This window comes from Ursus americanus, unplaced genomic scaffold, assembly GCF_024610735.1.
Source record: "Ursus americanus isolate L20-20 unplaced genomic scaffold, mUrsAme1.1.p SCAF_65, whole genome shotgun sequence".
Lineage (NCBI taxonomy): Eukaryota > Metazoa > Chordata > Mammalia > Carnivora > Ursidae > Ursus > Ursus americanus.
Window position 1 is genome coordinate 1 of NW_028273647.1, and position 14,812 is coordinate 14,812.

Below are 14,812 nucleotides of genomic sequence, written 5' to 3' on the forward strand. Positions count from 1 at the left end.
GTGAAGGGTTGAGGGTGGGCTTGTAGGGGTCATTCTGCCTCTAATGCCCATGCTCTTTGCACCGGACGGGATGTAGGGCAGCACCCTGTCTTCTGAAAAGTGCCGTGTGAGAGGGGCTGAACCGAGGCTCCGGAGCCAGGAGCCAGTGAGGGGGGAGGCTGGCCAGTAGGTCGGAAGCCCAGGGACAGGCACAGAGGACATGAGCCTCATGGTCAGAGGGACGTGACGAGGGACTGAGGGGTGTGTTGGGGTGCAGAGGGTCACCCTAACTTGGGAATCAGGGAGGCAGGTTCAGGGGGCTTCCTGGAGGAGGTGGTATCTGAACGAATGAAAGGTAGGTCAGAGTTATCAGGGAGGGAAGGGGAAAGAGCGTTCTAGGGCAACAGGAACAGCAGGTGCAGAGGAAAATTACCTTGAGTCACCTTGGGCCTCTCTCAAGTGCAGGTTAGCGCCTGACTTCCTCTTTTCTCCCCATTTACTGTTAGCTGTCTATTTTTACTTGTCTTAATTCCTGGTCTGGATGGGTTAAGATAGTTCTTGCATCTGTCCTCTCCTCCCGCCTGAGCACCCGGCAGCAGCCGACCACAGTGGCAGCCAACGACCCGTTGGGCAGGGCTGGCTTCCCTGTTTCCTGTGGAAGTCACCTTTTGTCCCCATTCTCTCAGCCTGCCCGCTGTCTCGGGGCGTCTGGGACAGGTGCACGGTGTCTGAAGTGGGGAAGTACCCTCCATGCAACTGCATCGTTTCAAACACAATGGTGCTCCAGAAATAGACGAGACCGTTGGCTTTCTCTTTCTTCATATATACAAAGTATTTTTTATTTACAAAGAATATGTCTAATTGTCACTTTTCCAATGAAAACATACAAATGGCTAACAGACACATGAAAAAATGTTCAAAATCATTAGCCATCAAAGAAATTCAAATCAAAACCACACTGAGATACCACCTTACGCCAGTTAGAATGGCAAAAATTGACAAGGCAAGAGACAACAATTGTTGGAGAGGATGTGGAGAAAGGGGATCCCTCCTACATTATTGGTGGGAATGCAAGTTGGTACAGCCACTCTGGAAAACAGTGTGGAGGTCCCTTAAAAAGTTAAAAATTGAGCTACCCTATGATCCAGCCATTGCACTACTGGGTGTTTACCCCAAAGATACAGACGTAGTGAAGAGAAGGGCCATATGCACCCCAATGTTCATAGCAGCATTGTCCACAATAGCTAAATCATGGAAGGAGCCGAGATGCCCTTCAACAGAGGACTGGATTAAGAAGTTGTGGTCCATAAATACAATGGAATATTACTCAGCTATCAGAAAGAACGAATTCTCAACATTTGCTGCAACATGGATGGCACTGGAGGAGATAATGCTAAGTGAAATAAGTCAAGCAGCGAAAGACAACTATCATATGATTTCTCTCATCTATGGAACATAAGAACTAGGATGATCAGTAGGGGAAGAAAGGGATAAAGAAAGGGGGGGTAATCAGAAGGGGGAATGAAACATGAGAGACTATGGACTATGAGAAACAAACTGAGGGCCTCAGAGGGGAGGGGGGTGGGGGGAATGGGATAGACCGGTGATGGGTAGTAAGGAGGGCACGTATTGCATGGTGCACTGGGTGTTATACGCAACTAATGAATCATCGAGCCTTACATCGGAAACCGGGGATGTACTGTATGGTGACTAACATAATAAAATAAAAAATCATTAAAAAAAAAAAAAGAATATGTCTAATTGTAACACGGGCACCGCTGGCCCACCCGCTGAACCCTCAGACGGCCACTGCACCCGGCCCGCACTCAGCGTCAGCACCCCGCTCTGCCTCATACTCTTACCAAGGTGTGTCCTGTCCACGCTTGGACTTTGTTAAATGATGCCATAGCGGGGGTTCTCCTGTGACTTTATCCTTTTACTCAGTATCAGGCCGGGGAGATCCCTGCTGAAGGGCAGGCACCCTGCAGCCCAGCTGGACCCTAACCAGTGGACAGGGGGACTTTGATCTTCTTTTCATCAAATACTCCTTGAACCCCTATTACTCTGTGCCCGACGCAGAGCCGGGACCCGGGAAGTAACGTGCCCAGAGCACAGAGAGCCTGCCTGGGGGCCCCTAGCCTGCTGGAGCCGGGCTGGGTCCATGTCGGGACAGGTCCGATTTCAACCCCACTACGCCCCAGAACAGCCAGGCACAACGGCGGCCCGCACACAGTAGACACTCAATAAATGTTTGTTGTGCAGACCGAATGTTGCTCTTAGGGGAGGGAAGTACTCTCACTTCATTTCACCACTGACGACATAGAGCATTGACCCTGTGCTCGTGAGGCCTGGCTGGACCCAGGCATGGCCTCGATCCCTGCAGGACCACAGGGCCCGGCCCGACACATGGCCCTCCACCGCTCGCGGGGGTGCCTGGCGGAGGGCTTGTTGGACCTGAGGCCAGGGTGAAGGGCCGCCCTTTGGACCCGTGCAAACCCTGTGAGATGCTGAGCTCAGAGATTACGCAGTCTCCGAGTGAACCGGCGGTAAGCATTTACCAACACATGGCTTCCTCTCATTTACGAATATTTGAAAGAGAAAACTACTTTCGACAGCGGGGCTCTAGCTGCTTAGGGTGGGCTGTCTGGGCAGGTCGGGAGGCATTTGGCAAGGCGGCCCCCCTGAGGCGTGGCGGCCCCGTGGCTTTGCCGCGACCCCATCTCTCCGGAGGGCGCTCGGGCTTCATCGGCTGTGCAGCCGTTCCGCGTCCCCTCTGCTGGAGCTGCGCCCTGGCTCTCTCACAATCCCTGTCCTTCTGCACCATGGGAGCGGACGAAAGAGGCCCAGCCCGAGGCACAGGAGTACACGAGTTGCTCACCACGCGTGCACACACATGCACACACACACCCAGCCCCCAGGATGCCCCATTTAGATGCTCACAAGTCCGTCAAGGTCATCGGTCCCTCTGAGGCTCCTCTGCCCCGCTCACCCGCCTGGTCCCGACAAGAGAGATCTTCCTGTGCGATCACTGTGCTGGGCTCCAAGGGAGTGGGCATCTCAGCCACAGTCCCTGCCCTGGGAGCGGACGGACCAGCACGAGGGCAGAACATCAGGCCTCTAGAGGACGGTGTTGTCCACGCTGGGGAGGTGGCACGGGGGCCCGTCATCTGTGGGGCCACAGAGGAGAAGCCTGGACTCACACCTCCCCCCCCCAGCCCCGTCCCTGTCCTGCCATCCTGCCTCCCAAGGGTTCCTCACTCTGGGCCCTCCCCACTCTGCACCCACTGCTCACTCGGACCCCTCGCTCACCAGCCTGATTACTGTAGAGCTCAGATCCCACTTCCGGCCTCTGCCCTGCAGCCTGGGTCAGTCTCCTCAAATACCTCACTGGCCCCATGTCTTTCCTGGGCCAAGTCCTCAGCCTCTTGCCACCATCCCCAGGACAGATGCCAGCCTCCCGAGCATGGCGCCTGAGCCTTCCCAACCTGGCCCCCGCCCCCTCTCCCGCTGTCTTCATCCCTCCCCAATGTGCGCTGGAGCCCATGCACTGGACGCTGTTCCGGGGCCAGGGCAGAGCCAACGGCAGGACAGACCTCCCCACCAGCTCCTCAGCTGCGGGACCCAAGGACTTGCTTGTGGGGCTCTGCACACGCCACACCGTCCCCACTGCCTTGCCTGCCGTGCTCTCCAGGCCTTTTCTCCCTGGAAAATGCCTCTTCACCTTCCTGGCTGGTCTCAGGGCTTTCTCCTCTTGCCCGAGCCCCCCGCCGGAGCCCTGCTCTGATTCCTAGCGCCTCTGCCCCCCTCTCTTCCCTGGGTATGCACTTGCTGCCCAGGGAGCTCCGGGGGGAGGGCCGGGGAGGGCTTGTATTTTATTCTTTGCGGGCCCAGCTATTATCACAGAACCAGACGTATAGTAGGTGCTCAGTAAACATCCCAATAGAACCGAGCACGCGAAGGCTCAGGAGGGGAAGCGGCTTCCCAGCGAGCGCCTTCGGACAGCTTGGGTCTGGGAGCGGTCACGTCTGACTTCTTCATAGCCAACATTTTCTCCTGATGTGCTGGTCCTCTCGTTCCCTGGAGAAAACTCTTTATTCAGACTCATGTTTTTCTTTGTTTATGGATATGTAAACTTTACCAAGAAAAGTCAAAGCCTGGCTTATATTTTCACGTGGAAAACCAGCTAGCCCTCAGCTCAGGACTTTTGTGAGGAATAAATAATTTAACTGTTTTAGCTGTAGTGCAGTTCCGTGTTGCTGGAGAAGGAAAGAAGTGCCCCGGATCCTTCCAGAACGCTTGTTCTCCTGGGCCCTGGGGGAGGAAAATGCTCTGGATCCCTGCAGGATTAATTTATTCCAAAGAAATAGAAGAATGCTCGGTAGGCGAACATCGGATGAAGTGCCAAAGGCCAAGACAGCCTGTCCTCCGGAAGCTATGCCCTGGGAGCAGAAGGAGGTCACACAGGAAACCTCCGGGGAGGGCGGACCCAGCCTGGCCACGGGTGGAAAGAGGACACGCCCCTGGGGCATTTGGACCCTGGAGAAAGGACAAGAGGAGTAGCTGAGCCCGAAAGGCTTAGGGAAGAGAGAAGAAGAGTCAGAAACAAGTTTGTGTTGGTGCCTCGTAGGCCAAGACACTCCCTCAGCTGTCCTCACCGTGTGTGCTCTAGGCCTTGAGTTCCTGCTTTGCCTCATGTGAAAATCTGGCCCCTGATTTCTTTCTGTTAGCGTTTCTGGGGTACCCCTGACCTTTGTTTTACTTTTAATCATCTGGTGGAATTTCGTGTTAGGTCCTTTCCTTGTTACCAGCATCACACTGGATTTTGTATTTTGACCTGTTCTCCAGGTCTGTTTTTCAACTGGAAGATTTCACACATCTGCGCGAAAGTATATTCATTCTAGACTGTAAAGCAAAACACAACAGATTACACAGCAGTCTGTTTAGTATCAGCTCACAAATGTAGGACTAAATCCCAAACTGTGTGGGCGGAGCATGTGTGTGTATGGACGTACATCAAAAACTTAACTGCTTATCCTGGGTGGTGTGAGCTTTTTCTTTTTGCTTAAATGTATTTTCTCATGAACACGTGTCACACACACACAAAGGATTAAAGTTTCATAGGTTAAGAGTCAAATAATTTGCAACCAGGTTTAAGGGCAATGGGGCACCTCAACTCTTGATGGAAGAAACTCACATTACCTCTGGAGCTCTCGGCCAGAGGTGTAAAAAGGGCAATGATTTGAGGACAATAAACACCGGCTGGAACATGGTGACGAGCACCCGAACGCTGCAGTGGGCATTTCGGCTCTGTCGTGTGTGGACGCTTACGGTTATACATGTCAACATGACCCAGCGTCCACTTACCATTAAGTCAGAGGACGGGCCCTGTAGATGATTCCTATAAACCATGAGAGCAGAAGGTCATGCCGATCGCACCTGACCATCGACCGTGGTGTATGTGACGCTGGACCCTCAGAACAACCCTGCAAAGTAGGTAGTACTATTCCATCTTCCAGACAAGAAACCGAGGCCCAGAGAGAGAAAGTCACTTGCCCAAGGTCAAAGACAGCACATATTGGAATCAGGATTTGCAGCAGGGGTATGAGAATGAGGAGGCCGGAACCCTGAGTTCAGGGTTGTAGCTTGGAGGGAAATAGCCCCTCCCACTGGGGGAGGAGGTAGGAGAACACAGGTGCAGCCCTCGGCTGAGGTGTGCTCTGGGCAGCCCTGCAGGGAGGCGGAAAGCACCATGCATTTGGTGGGGGGGCCCTGACCAAGTCTGGGTAGTGCAGGACAGGCTCAGGGAGGGGTGGGGCTGGCAACATGGGGGCCCAGACTTCGAAAGGCCCATATGCCTCCCGGGTCGGACTTGTAAATATTCAAATGTCCCCGCTCTCTGCACGAGGCTCTTCCACAGTCACTGGTAGGTTCAATTTTTCCAACAGCCGGTGAGGTGGGGGTCATCCCTGTTTTACAGATAAGGGAACAGGCAAATATTTGTCCCCTTCGGTGGATTGCCTTTTCATGCTCTTAATAGAATCCTTTGATGCACAAAAAGGTTTTAATTTTGATGAAGTCAGTTTCTCTCTCTTTCATTGGCTGTGTTTTTCTGTCATATGCAAGAAATCATTGCCAAATCCAACGTCATGAAGCTTCCCTCTATTCCCTATATTTCAAAGAATTTTAACACCTAAACCACCGCTAAAACGCACAAGGCGTGCTGCTATATAGCACAGTTTGAGACCGGGTCCTCCTAAACTCCGTTAGAGGGATGCCTGGGTGGTGCAGTCGGTCGGGCGTCAGACTCTTGGTTTTGGCTCAGGTGGGGGTCTTGGGGTTGTGCGATCCAGCCCTACCGGAAATCTGCTGGAGATTCTCTCCTTCTTTTTGCCCCTCCCCCACACTGCACACGCTAAATAATAAACCTTTTAAAAAAATAAACTCCATTAAAAAAAATTTATTGAGATGAAACTCCATAGCGTAAAAGTAACCTTTTCGAAGTCGACAGTTCGGTGTTGTTCAGCATTACTCACAACGGTGTGCCCATCCCCCTATTTTTGCCTCTGTCCTTTACGGTTTACAAACAATTTTCATATCTATTTTCTCCTTTGCTCTTCACAGTAATCCTGAGAGTGAGACAGAGCAGCAAGGCTGCTCCTAGGGATGGGGGTGCCCGCAGCAAGAGCCCCTGTAACAGCGAGCTCTGCAGCCAGTCCGACCTGTCCCTTCCCTGGCTCCAGCGTGGGGCGGTGTTACGCCCTTGCAGGTGGCCCCGTTAGCCAGGCTCTGCGTGCTCCCGCTTCTCCCTTGCCTGCATCTTCTGCCTCTAGATGGCCGTCATGTGGCTTTTCCACCTGTGCCTTTGGTGGCTGGTTATCTGCACTTCTGTGTCCAATCCCATCAGCACTCAAGGACAGGGCAGGCGTCTGCAGCACGAGCACTGGGGACTCACCGAAAAGCACAGGGTAAAGAAGGAGCCCTGTGGAGGACCTGTGGCCTTCTCGGGTGTTAAGGGTGAAGCCCAGAGAAGCAGAACCTCACAGGCCCCGTGCACGGCGGGAGCCAGGCCCGGACCCGTTCACACCAGAAGCTCCCTTCCTCAAACCCACCCTTGCAGCTCTTGAAGGAAAAGGGACACTGCTCTCGCCCGAGCCTCACTTAGGTCTTCTTGACAGCCGCCAAGTGTTTACCTCCCCGAGTCCTGACCACACCCAGCAGCATTTGAACAAACAGGAAGCCGCCGAGGCTTAGGGCCAGTGAAGAGCTTGGCTGTCCCACAGCTCGCACAAGAGCCAGGCTCCAGCCCAGGTCCCTAGAGCCCAGGGCTTTGCTGCCTTCCTGGAGTGGCTCATGCCTCCAAGCCGCATCAGTGAGCCTTTCCTGGGCACTGGGGGTTCATGGGTATCTCCACTCTGCCCTGTGCTGAGGCCACCAACAACGAAAACACCACGGAGAGAGCCAGACAAGTATGAGCAAAATCTGTCCTGCTTTGGAAGTCAGCGACTGTAACTACTTGTCTCATTGGTAACTACCAATGAGATCGCGGATGCCAGACCTAAGTGAGAACCAGCAGTGACCCACAGCCAATAAATAGGTGACTTAGTGAGTGAAACTCGGAACCCACGAGTCAGGCTGCGGGCAGTGAGGGCCTCACCAGGCTGGGAAGGTTGGAGGAATACTGCACTCCCAGGTCCAGGCCCACCCATCCCCGTTGTGATTCTGACATTGCTTTGTTCCTTTTCATCTTAGGCTGATGACAGATGTTTGACATTATTATTAAACATTTGTGGTTTTTAAAAAATGAATCATGGATTATTAGAACTAGAAAAGTTCCTTTCATATCATTTCCCGCTTTTTCTTTTTTAAAGATTTTATTTATTTATGTATTTGAGAGAGCTAGAGTGAGAGAGCACAAGCAGGGGGAGCAGTAGAGGGAGAAGCAGGCTCACCTATGAGCAGAGCTCTCAATGTGGGGCTCAATCCCAGGACCCCAGGATCATGACCTGAGCCCAAGGCACACACTTAACCCACTGAGCCACCGAAGTGCCCTACCCGCTCGGTTTTATAGATGCTTATGCTGGCCTGCAGAGAGGGATAGGGATGTGCCAAGGTTGGCGGGCAGGCAGAGCTGGGACTGGGATCAGCCACGAAAGCCAGCCTCCTGGGCCCAGTCTGTGGCTGGGGGAGGCCCACGGTCCCCCGGGATCAGGCCAGTCTGGAGCTGGCCAGGTACGGGCCCTGTCTCCTCTCAGACCCTCCTCATCTCTGTGCTCCCAGGCTCCATCCATTCCAGCCGTGCCCACCCCGCGGGGTTTCCTGCCGAATGTTGCTCAACCTCTCACTAGACAGAGCCAGCAAGGTTAACCGGGTTAACCAGGAATGGATCTTTCTACCCCTTCCCCACCAGCCTTTTCTGCCGTCCACGCCCGACCAACTCCGCAGTCCAGGGCACAGGAGGGCTTCCAGGAGGCAGCGAGAGCCGGGGTCGCGCCAGGCCTAGGTCTCTCCTCGCCCTGTAGAGCCGGCCCGGGGCTCCCCAGAGCAGGTGACTTTCACGCCCTGGGCCCCGGGGGCTGGGCGCCCTCGCCTGCCACTTGGGGACGCCGCCCACTTCCCTCCGTTCCCCGGGAAGGGGGCTGCCGGTGGGGCGGGGCCAATGGGGCGAATGCGCGCGAACAGACACGGCGCACGCGCCAGGATCCGCGAGCCGGTAAGGAAATGACGACCTGGCGCGGGGCCCCGCGGCCGCCCCCACCGGACCCCGCGCGCCGCAGCCGGCCACGCCCCCATGGAGGCCCCGCCCCCACCGGACCCCGCGCGCCGCAGCCGGCCACGCCCCCATGGAGGCCCCGACCCCAGGAGGCCCCTCCCCCGGGGAGGTTCCGCTCCACCGACCGCTCATTGCGGGGACCCGGCGGCTGGCTGTGGGGCGCCTGGGTGCTGTGCAGGCGGCGCTGCGCGGGGCGCGGGGCTGGGGTCGGGGTCGGCGGCCCCAGGCGCCCGAGTGGGGTGCGCCCAGCGGGCCGCAGCAGCCAAGCAGCTATGGCGGAGGCCGCACCGCAGCACCTGGCGCTGTCCTCAGGGCTGTTGGAGTTGTGCCCGCTGCTGGGGCCCTCCCGGGACAGCCTCCGCGGCCCCGAGCAGGTAGGGGCCGGTGGGGAAACGGAGGCGGGGCGCGGCCGGGCGGCGGCTACGATCGGAGCGCGGGTCTGGCCCCGGCATCCCGGGCGTCTGCGGGGTGGGGGCGGTGCTCGGGGCTCCGGCCAGACCCCCCCTCCACCGCAGCCCGCCCGGTGCGGGGACCTTGGCTGTCCTGGCCGCGGAGGAGTCGCGGGGGTCTGCGGACTGGGGAGCCCTCGCCGGAGAAGAGCGGGGGCTCGGAGGACGCGCCTCCAGGTGCTCCGCCTTCGGCCGCTCCGGCTTCGGGAAGCACACCTGGGCAGGGTGAAGGCGGCTGATGGGGGGAGGCGGGGGTGCGCCGGGGCGCCTGGGGTTACGTCCTCGCGGAAGAAAGGATTTCATTCATTATCCCGGACTTACTGTCTCCTCGGTGGTGGGTGCTGTGCCAGGCACAGCATCGTGAGGTTTGGGGTTTTAGATGTAAGGGGCACTTTCAAATGTTCTGCATTTAGTCATTTTGCGATGAAACCTAACTGTTTTTCTCGCTTGCAGAAAAGGCTGCCTACTCCCCCCCCCCCCCCCCCCCGCCCGGGGCCCTTTTCTCTTTCTCTGTGTGCTAGCAGCCAGAGTGACAAACCCTTTTCCCGGAAAGCAGCAGTTTTGGACACTCATTCTCTGTGTTTCTTTACTGTGCCCCTGCTTTTTCTTGGTTGTGTAACCCAGGCTTTCTTTTGAATTGGTTTGTGGCCCTCTTTTTCTCTTGGTCCAGGATGTCCATATGACTCTATCTGTGGATTTTTCTCTGGTTAGTGGTGATGCCCAGAGTACTCCGAGATTCCGGCTCTACCGCCCAGTTACCTGGGCAAGTCCTCATCTCATTCTGGACAACAGCAGTGAGAGGCACAGGAAGGCACCCGAGTATTTAGGGGTGCAGCGGAAAGGGTTGAGGTCATCAGGAGAAGCTAGATATTGCTCAAATTAACTGGATAAATGTCTCTTAATGTCTTGGTAGTCTCCTTAGCTTTTTTTTTTTTTTTTTAAGATTTATTGAGTGAGGGAGAGAGAGATAGAGCAGGAGAGGGGCTGGGGCAGAGGGAGAAGGAGAAGCAGACTCCCCGCTGAGCAGGGACCCAGGACCCCGGGATCATGACCTGAGCAGAAGGCAGATGCTTAACTGACTGAGCCACCCAGGCGACCTGTCTCCCTTAACTTCATACAGAGCCAACTTCGATGGTTTCTGCATTTCCCTCCTCCTTTCTTACTCCCCAAATCCCGGTGATGTCTGCATCCCCTTTGACCTCTGTCTCCTCTGACCCTCATCGACTGAGTTATCTCCCTGCCTCTAATTTGCCAATGGCATTGCCTCCTTTTTCTTCTGATAGGAAATGACCTGGTTTCAGTTGCTTCTTGGGTGATTTCGGCATGCATGTTGGTTGCCCCAGGGTGAGACGTGTCTCGAGAGCAGGGTGAATGGCACGGTGGTGCTTTCCTGCCCCAAACAGGCCACGGCTTTCCCAGGCAAGTGGCAGTTTGCTACTCTGCATTTTAGCTATTACCCTTTTTATCCTACACGCTGATTCTGTTAGGGGTTCAGCAAGAGGTGGAGCGCAAATATTTGGAGTAGGAAAAAGGCAGCCTTTCGGGACGGATCCAACTTCCTGGGCTGAGCCTCCTTTAAGGCCGATGTTGACGTTACAGTTACCTAAACATGTGACTTCACTTGGCCACTCTGCTGTTATAGCAGTTCTATTTCTAACGTCTGAGGCTTTTTTTATAACTCTGAAAATCACCATTTCTCTGTCGTTGACGCATTCCTGCTCGGTGACAGATGAAAACAAGCCTGGAGGTATGAGAAACATTCCACTTCCTGGTAGGGTAGTAAGGAGTCCTAACTTTCCATTTCATTTCTTAGATGGGTGGTGTTTTGTGAGGGTAGTGACAAAGACTTGGAGAATACGTCCACCCCATGGGAGGTTCTGGCTTGTACATCTCTCTCTACTCCGTGGTTGCCGTGGAGACGAGGCGTGGGGTGTGGAAGGATCTACCACTAACCCTCCGAGTGGGCCGAGAGCTCCGTGCCTCGAGTAGCTCACTGGCGTAATTCTTGGTGTGAAGGCAACATTGTAGCGGTTCTTGGTGGAGAGCGTCCCGGCTTTCGGCTTCTAGAGCAGCACTGTCCACCAGAACTTTCTGAGTGATGACGCCAGTGTTCCTCATCTGTGCCATCCGTGTGTCGGCCACTAGCCACACATGGCTACCAGGTGCTTGAGGCATGGCTAGTGCCACTGAGGAACTGGATTTTACACTTCATTGAATTTTAATTTCAATTTCAATAGCCACGTGGCTATTAACGGTGGTGGACAGCAAGTTCTAGAGCGCTAAACAAATCTGTTTTCTGTTTTATTTCACAGATTATGGCCCATCCTGTGTGAAAATCAGTGCCGCTCTATAATCTAACAGAAATAAATCTGTGGGGGCGCCTGGGTGGCTCAGTCATTAAGCGTGTGCCTTCGGCTCAGGGCGTGATCCCGGCGTTCTGGGATCGAGCCCCACATCAGGCTCCTCCGCTGGGAGCCTGCTTCTTCCTCTCCCACTCCCCCTGCCTGTGTTCCCTCTCTCACGGGCTGTCTCTCTCTCTTTCAAATGAATAAATGAAATCTTAAAAAAAAAGAATAAGAAATAAATCTGTGATGCTATCAGTTAGGGTGTATGTGTCTCACTTTTTAATTAGCTCTGGTTTTTTGGACTGAAATGGTTGTTCCCGGGGAGGGGTTAGTAAATCAGTGTGGGCGAGAGAAGAGCAGGAGTGACTGTCCCCGGGCTGTGAGAACAGACCTTGTCTCGCCCGTAGGGGAGGGGCCGTTGCAATGCTCTGGGATCCAGGACTGTGCGTTCAGGAACTTACTCTGATGACCCAGTCGGACACGTGCACGTATGTATGGCAGACACTGTTCACCGCTGCCTTTGCTCAGGTTGTGTGTGTGACGAAGAAGAGAGCACGCCAGCTGTCCCTCGGTAGGGCTGTTACTGCGTCGTCCCCGTGTGGCACCATACAGCTGTGACAGGGAATCAGCCACCCCATATGCTGAAGTGGAGAAAAAAGCTAGTGGAACCAGTAAAAGGAGATGATTGTATGTAGGGGGACAAATCATATTGATATATACGCATATAAGAAACGGGAAGGCTGTAATCTCCGCTGTGCATAGTATTACCCACCCTTTCGTGGAATTAGGGGGAAGGCCTTTCCTTTCTATTCTTATGTATTTTATTCTTCCTGTATTGTCGTTAGCTTTTAACATGAGACTGTATTGCTTATCCAACCAGAAAAGACGCAAGGACATACGTTCAGTGGAAAAACAGATGTGTGATGTATGGCCAAATGCCAAGTTGGCTGAATTTAGGCCATCTTACTTTAAGGGACTAGATAAATGGCGGGGCAAGAGGTAGTCTCCTGCCGTTAGCATGATGACCGCATTCCCTTCAGCATCCGGACTGCTGCGCTCTAAGAGGTCGCGGAGCGCGAGGATGTGAATGGATGAGCAACCTCCGCTGAGAGCCGTCGGCTGGCTGAATGTGGGGACACAGAGAGACCACACAGTCCCCGGCCCAGCCCACCAACAGCTCTGAAGGTGATAGAGTACAACGTGGAAGGCATCAGTGCTCTAGGTGCTGAGCCAGGGCAGGGGGAGGCGGAAGGAGGTGCTCTAGGAGGTGAGGAGGGAGGAGGTGCAGGGGAGGTGGAAGGAGGTGCTGTAGGAGGTGAGGAGGGGAGGTGGAGGTGATGGAAGGAGGTGCTGTAGGAGGTGAGGAGGGGAGGTGGAGGTGATGGAAGGAGGTGCTGTAGGAGGTGAGGAGGGGAGGTGGAGGTGATGGAAGGAGGTGCTGTAGGAGGTGAGGAGGGAGGAGGTGAAGGGGAGGTGGAAGGAGGTGCTGAAGGAGGTGAGGAGGGGAGGTGGAGGTGGTGGAACGAGGTCCTGTAGGAGGTGACGAGGGAGGAGGTGCAGGGGAGGTGGAAGGAGGTGCTGTAGGTGGTGAGGAGGGGAGGTGGAGGTGATGGAAGGAGGTGCTGTAGGAGGTGAGGAGGTGAGGTGGAGGTGATGGAAGGAGGTGCTGTAGGAGGTGAGGACGAGAGGTGAAGGTGATGGAAGGAGGTGCTGTAGGAGGTGAGGAGGGGAGGTGGAGGTGGTGGAAGAAGGTGAGGAGCCAGGGGCTTGATGGTCTAGAAGAGGCGCCTTGTCCTGGCTGCAGGTGAGGAAAGTCTCCCTCCAGTGGGGGTGGAGGGGGCATCCCTGGTGAAGAGGAGGAGCGGGGAGGGGGTGAGCACGAGTCCAGCGGAGTGGAGAGCAGGGAAAAAGCACAGCGTTGGACCATGGGCGCTTGTGTCTGGAGACCGAGAGGTTCAGCGGGGCACAGCTTTGGGGGCACCCTGGCTTTGGAAGCAGGCTGGCCTGCTGCTCAGGCGTACGATGCAGGTCGTCGTCCTGCCCTGTGACGTAGCACACGTGTGCCACATACATGGAATACGTGGTAATAACGGTAATGTATGGAAACAGATTCCATTTTCATGCTGGTGGAGGGACAGGGATGGTGTGTGAGGCTGGTTTGGATCCATCGAAGGGTCTGCAGGGGTAAAAAGCTGGTGCCAGTGGCAGGAGCCACCGCCCGTTGGGGCAGGTGATGAGGTCACATGTGTTCTGTTTTTTAAGATTTTTATTTATTTATTTATTTATTTGTTTGTTTATTTATTTATTTATTTGAGAGAGAGTGAACACAGCGGGGAGGGGAGAGGCACAGAGGGAGAGGGAGAAGCAGGCTCCCCGCTGAGCAGGGAGCCGGACCTGGGGCTCCATCCCAGGACCCTGAGATCATGACCTGAGCCGAAGGCAGACGCTTCACCGACTGAGCCACCCAGGTGCCCCCCCTTTGTGAGAGTGGACAGTGCGGGTGGGGCGTCCTGGGCCGGGCGGGAGGAGGCGATGCCATTCTCATGGCAGAACCCTTGAAGGATTAGTTTGTGGAGTCTGTAGCTGCTCTAAGTCCCGGGGTGGGTGGCTGCTTGGTCTGCAGGTGCGCAGCTGGGCTGGCACTGGGGCTGCTTTCAGAGACCTTTCTGCGGTTGGTGGCTCCGAAGACCCGAGGGTCACTGTCTTTATCACAGGCAAGCATATGGGCGGAAGCTTGGGTTTTAGGGAAATCAGCAGGAGCTTAATTTTTGAAGCTGTGAGTTTAAGGGACCCGCCTTATGTCTGGAGGCAGCTGGGTGTGGTCTGGGACTGGCAAGAGGCCTGAGCTGGCAGTGGGACTCTGGGCGCCGTCCCTAGGTGAGGACACCATGTGAGTGTGGAGACTGCCAGCCAGGCGGGGCACTTGAGGAGGGGCAAGGAGTCAGCCCTGGGGGGGTCACAGCCTGGAAGGAGGGGTCTGCCGGGGCCCTACCCAGGAGCGTCAGGGCAGAGGGGAAGAGCAGAGGGGGGTTTGCAGGCAAGGGGCCGGCTCCACGCTGTGACCACCTGTGCCCAGTGCTCACCGATGTGATGTTTGACGTGAGGAAGGAGCGGACGTGCATACTTTCATAGTTAAGTAGGTCCGAACTGCTGGATGGTGATAAGGAAAGTTTTAGAAAGGTTTTATAGAACTCAAGACGTGGTTTCCTTTCATGCCTGATACACAAAGATGTAAACATTATCCAGTACTATGGATTTCCCATGTTTGG